At 38.2% G+C, this 5959-nt stretch overlaps 1 long non-coding RNA gene across 1 annotated transcript; it reads left to right on the top strand.

Annotated features, from left to right (window-relative positions):
• Positions 1-5126: 5126 nt before the first annotated feature.
• On the top strand, positions 5127-5673 carry LOC139024453 (uncharacterized). The gene is made up of 3 exons (XR_011475772.1): positions 5127-5157; positions 5335-5358; positions 5581-5673. It is a non-coding gene; the product is annotated as an uncharacterized lncRNA (long non-coding RNA).
• Positions 5674-5959: the final 286 nt, after the last annotated feature.

Here is a 5959-nt window from a genome sequence, read left to right as displayed (position 1 = left end):
TGGCAACACGGACTTCAACTCCCTCCAAAGATTTTCTAGGGGTTGAGATCTGGAGACTGGCTAGGCCACTCCAGGACCTTGAAATGCTTCTTTACGAAGCCACTCCTTCGTTGCCCGGGCGTGTGTGTTGGGATCATTGTCATGCTGAAATACCCAGCCATGTTTCATCTTCAATGCCCTTGCTGATGGAAGGAGGTTTTCACTCAAAATCTCACGATACATGGCCCATTCATCCTTTACACGGATCAGTCGTCCTGGTCCCTTTGCAGAAAACAGCCCCAAAGCATGATGTTTTCACCCCCATGCTTCACAGTAGGTATGGTGTTCTTTGGATGCAACTCAGCATTCTTTGTCCTCCAAACACGACGAGTTGAGTTTTTACAAAAAAGTTTGGTTTCATCTGACCATATGACATTCTCCCAATGTTCTTCTGGATCATCCAAATGCTCTCTAGCAAACTTCAGACGGGCCTGGACAGGTACTGGCTTAAGCAGGGGGACACGTCTGGCACTGCAGGATTTGAGTCCCTGGCGGCGTAGGGTGTTACTGATGGTAGGCTTTTTACATTGGTCCCAGCTCTCTGCAGGTCATTCACTAGGTCCCCCGTGTGGTTCTGGATTTTTGCTCACCGTTCTTGTGATCATTTTGACCCCACGGGGTGAGATCTTGCGTGGAGCCCCAGATCGAGGGAGATTATCAGTGGTCTTGTATGTCTTCCATTTCCTATAATTCCCCACAGTTGATTTCTTCAAACCAAGCTGCTTACCTATTGCAGATTCAGTCTTCCCAGCCTGGTGCAGGTCTACAATTTTGTTTCTGGTGTCCTTTGACAGCTCTTTGGTCTTGGCCATGGTGGAGTTTGGAGTGTGACTGTTTGAGGTTGTGGACAGGTGTCTTTTATACTGAAACAAGTTCAAACAGGTGCCATTAATACAGGTAACAAGTGGAGGACAGAGGAGCCTCTTAAAGAAGAAGTTACAGGTCTTGAGAGCCAGAAATCTTGCTTGTTGTAGGTGACCAAATACTTATTTTCCACCATAATTTGCAAATAAATTCATTAAAAATCCTACAATGTGATTTTCTTGGATTTATTTTCTTCTCATTTGTCTGTCATAGTTAAGTGTACCTATGATGAAAATTACAGGCCTCCATCTCTTTCAGTGGGAGAACTTGCACAATTGGTGGCTGACTAATACTTTTTGCCCCACTGTACATTACATATTTGACATTACATGAGATTGCATGACATTACAAACATACACGGTCTCTCACATTATAACAGACATATAATACACATCCCTTGCAGGCATGGCCTGTTACATTTCATATTTTTATACAAGACATGCATAAAGGATGCTTGATTGTATTAAAGTCGTTACTGTAGAATATGTAGTTACTGTAAATTACTATATATATTCATGTTTACTGTAGAATATGTAGTTACTGTAAATTACTATATATATTCATGTTGTTACTGTAGAATATGTAGTTACTGTAAATTACTATATATATTCATGTTGTTACTGTAGATATGTAGTTACTGTAAATTACTATATCTATTCATGTGTTACTGTAAGATGTAGTTAGTGTAAATTACATATATATTCATGTTGTTACTGTGAATATGTAGTTACTGTAAATTACTATATATATTAATGTTGTTACTGTAGAAATATGTAGTTACTGTAAATTACTATATCTATTCATGTTGTTACTGTAGAATATGTAGTTAGTGTAAATTACTATATATATGCATGTTGTTACTGTAGAATATGTAGTTACTGTAAATTACTATATCTATTCATGTTGTACGTGTAGAATATGTAGTTACTGTAAATTACTATATCATTCATGTTGTTACTGTAGAATATGTAGTTAGTGTAAATTACTATATATATTCATGTTTTTTACTGTGAGAATATGTAGTTAGTGTAAATTACTATATATTAATGTTGTTACTGTAGAATATGTAGTTACTGTAAATTACTATATCTATTCATGTTGTTACTGTAGAATATGTAGTTAGTGTAAATTACTATATATATTCATGTTTTACTGTAGAATATGTAGTTACTGTAAATTACTATATCTATTCATGTTGTTACTGTAGAATATGTAGTTAGTGTAAATTACTATATCTATTCATGTTGTTACTGTAGAATACGTAGTTACTGTACATTACTCTCTCACACTGTATAAAATCCTCTGAGCACAGTTTTCCTATCCAGCTCAAGGGACCATGAAAAAGTGCATGTTTGTAAATACTCCAGTCTGAACTGTAAAGATGATAATGAACCACATTTTTTTGTTTGTTATTTTAAATCTCTGGAGAAAAAAAAAACATCTTCAAATCACAGTATTTTCAATATAGCTGTAGTGGATTTGGTTGATTTTGTGGTCTCAAACCATATTCACGGTGTGGATATTCGGTCGCGACTGAGACAAGCCGGTTCAATTTGGGTCCAGAAGAAAAACCAGTGGAGGACCACTGATCATAATGTATACAAGCCGTGCACTTCAACAAGCCTTGATGCTGTGGAATATGTACAGTAGTTACTGTAAATTACTATATATATATATTCATGTTGTTACTGTAGAATATGTACAGTAGTTACTGTAAATCTATTATATATTATTTCATGTTGTTACTGTAGAATATGTACAGTAGCTACTGTAAATTACTATATATATATATTCATGTTGTTACTGTAGAATATGTACAGTAGCTACTGTAATTACTATATATATATTCATGTTGTTACTGTAGAATATGTACAGTAGCTACTGTAAATTACTATATATGTTCATGTTGTTACTGTAGAATATGTACAGTAGTTACTGTAAATACTATATATATATATTATATTCATGTTGTTACTGTAGAATATGTACAGTAGCTACTGTAAATTACTATATATGTTCATGTTGTTACTGTAGAATATGTACAGTAGTTACTGTAATTAGTTGAAATAATAGACACAACAAAATGCAGTAATAAATAGCGTAGTCAACATCTTTGGAATCACAATATTTATCATATCCAGGTTCATACAAATACATGCTCAATAATAATTAGAATAATAACAACAATAATAAAGCTACAAGGCTCAGGTCTTTTGTTAAACGCCCCCTTTACACACATGACAGAATAATGCTTTAAAGGCCGAGTGCAGTCAAAAATGTGATTTTTACCTGTGTTTTATATATAATTTAAGCACTAGTGAGGTTGGAACAATACTGTGAATAATTTTTTTAAATGATGATAATGACCTTTTAGCGTAAGAGCTGTTTGAAGAGACCGCCTCAAATATCTGACTGTTTTTTGGTTGGATGGAGTTTTGGCCTGCCTGGTGACATCACCAGGCAGGTGATGAATGAATGAGTTAACAGACCAATAAGAAAGAGAGTTCCAAACCTCTCTGCCAATAACAGCTCATTTTCAGTTTTCCCCTCCCCACTCACACCACTCCCAGACAGTTCTAGCAAAATTCTTCCTTGAGAAATTGCTCTTTGCTAAGAAGCTACTTTTGTTTCATTTTGTACCTATTTGATTGAAAATAATCCCAGTAAGGTACTTATCAGAAATTATTTCATATTGGGATAAAAATGTACGCATCAGACCTTTAACTCATGCATTACATCCCAAATGTCACCCTCTTCCCTATATAGTGCACTACTTTAGACCAGAGCCCTATGGCACCCTATTCCCTATATAGTGCACTACTTTTGACCAGAGCCCTATGGCACCCTATTCCCTATATAGTGCACTACTATTGACCAGAGCCCTAATCAAAAGTAATGCACTATGGGCCCCGGTCAAAAGTAGTGCCCTATATAGGGAAATATTGTATAATTTGTCAAATCAGCCATGGAAACCCACACCTGACCAGTCAGTCCGTAAGAGAAGAGTACAACTCATATAATCATGTCGGCCTAGCTACTAGCAGCAGCGACGCTCTACAGACAGACATTTTCCTCCTTGGAGACTTTAGCGGTGAGCGTATTCATGGTAAAACTCTGAAAATGTCAGCGTAAAATGCCCTTTTTACAATCTGTTATAGTACGCTGTGCTACAACGCTTCTTGACTCGCAGGTATGTAATTATACTTAGGAAAGGATAAATCAGAGCATTAAATCAATTAAACTACTAATTATGACAATAATTAACAAGAACACACAACATAATATATATATATATATATACACAGCATTCAAAAAGATGTACAGTATTTACAAATACATTACAAGTATTTTGACTAACAGTCACATAACAACAGGAAGAGAAAACTGTTTGAAAACCCTCAAGCCCTTTTTCACTATGTAACAAAAAACAGACAGGAGGATAGAGTCAAAGTAACCCCCCCATTGTCTCGTCCTTCACTAATAGCACTGTGTTCATTCCTTCCCCCCTCCCCCCCCCCCCCTCCCCCACAGAGAGTAAATCACGTTCAGGATTATTTCTCCTGACACTCGAAGATACGTAGAGAAGGCTCCATTGAACCTGCCCCGAAACATCTATTGACGTCTGCCCCCCCCTTTTTAATATGTACAACATATTAGTAATATTTGTAATAAAACACACACACGGCGTCCCTGTGTGCTCAGCAATGCCTAAGGTCATGGGTTTGATTCCGCCGGGATACACCGATACGTAAAATGTATGTACGCTTTTAACGCTTTGGATAAAAGCGTCTGTTTAAGTGGCTATAAAAACTGGCAAAACAACACACGCAAGGACGACGGATCCCTGTTCAGAAATGAATCTTCAGAAATAATCCTCAGTACACTTCCAGGCCTGTACTATATACCGTAGGACACTCTCTGTTAATACAGATCCACATATCAATAGCGCTCTCACAGTACATACATACTATATATATAATATCTCTTTGTTAGCTCCTGTATGCTTTCAGTCAAACATCTTACTAACCGCCAACACAAAAGATGACCATTTCACACTCGATCACAGGAAAGACATTGTCGAGGGAAAGTTTTCAGTACAGTCATGTAGGAGTTGAAATGAGCTCCTCCCCTTCATGTAGGAGTTGAAATGAGCTCCTCCCCTTCATGTAGCAGTTGAAATGAGCTCCTCCCCTTTCATGTAGGAGTGGAGCCCTCTCATGTAGAGTTGAAATGAGCTTTTCCCTTCATGTAGGAGTTGAAATGAGCTCCCCCCTTTCATGTAGGAGTTGAAATGAGCTCTCCCCTTCATGTAGAGTTGAAATGAGCTCCCCTCCTTAATGTAACGTTGAAATGAGCTCCCCTCTTTCATGTAGCCGTTGAAATGAGCTCCCCTCCTTCATGTGGAGTTGAAATGAGCTTCCCTTCATGTAGAGTGAAATGAGCTTTTCCCTTCATGTAGGGTTGAAATGAGCTTTTCCCTTCATGTAGGAGTTGAAATTAGCTTTTCCCTTCATGTAGGATTGAAATTAGCTTTCCCTTCATGTAGGAGTTGAAAGGAGATTTTCACTTCATGTAGGAGTTGAAATGAGCTCCCCCCTTCATGTAGGAGTTGAAATGAGCTTCCCCTTCATGTAGGATTGAAATGAGCTCCCCCATTCATGTAGGAGTTTAAATTAGCTCCCCCCTTCATATGCTGTACCTGATATAGTGCTGTTACCTGACACAGAGGGAGACATTATCACATGCTCTATAATATCCCCACAGTCCTTGTTTTTCCGTCACAGCACAAAATGTGTCTAACGGACTTGTGATGTTATCTTTCTATTGTACTGCAGTTTTGGAGGACTGTACGGGTAAATACAATACCAAAGACAGAGAGGAGAGGAGATGAGAAGAGGAGGGGGAGGAGAGGGGAGGGGAAGAAAGGAGAGAGTAGGAGGAGAAGGTAAGGAGAGGAGAGAGAAGGGGGAGAGAGGGGAGAGGAGAGGAAAGGGGAGAGGAGGGGAGAGGAAAGGGGAGAGGAGGGGAGAGAAAGGGGGAGAGAGGAAGAGGGAGG

This window comes from Salvelinus sp. IW2-2015, unplaced genomic scaffold (genome assembly GCF_002910315.2).
Source record: "Salvelinus sp. IW2-2015 unplaced genomic scaffold, ASM291031v2 Un_scaffold1523, whole genome shotgun sequence".
Lineage (NCBI taxonomy): Eukaryota > Metazoa > Chordata > Actinopteri > Salmoniformes > Salmonidae > Salvelinus > Salvelinus sp. IW2-2015.
The sequence above is the reverse complement of the archived record's forward strand: the minus strand, read 5'-3'. Positions and strand labels throughout refer to the sequence as shown.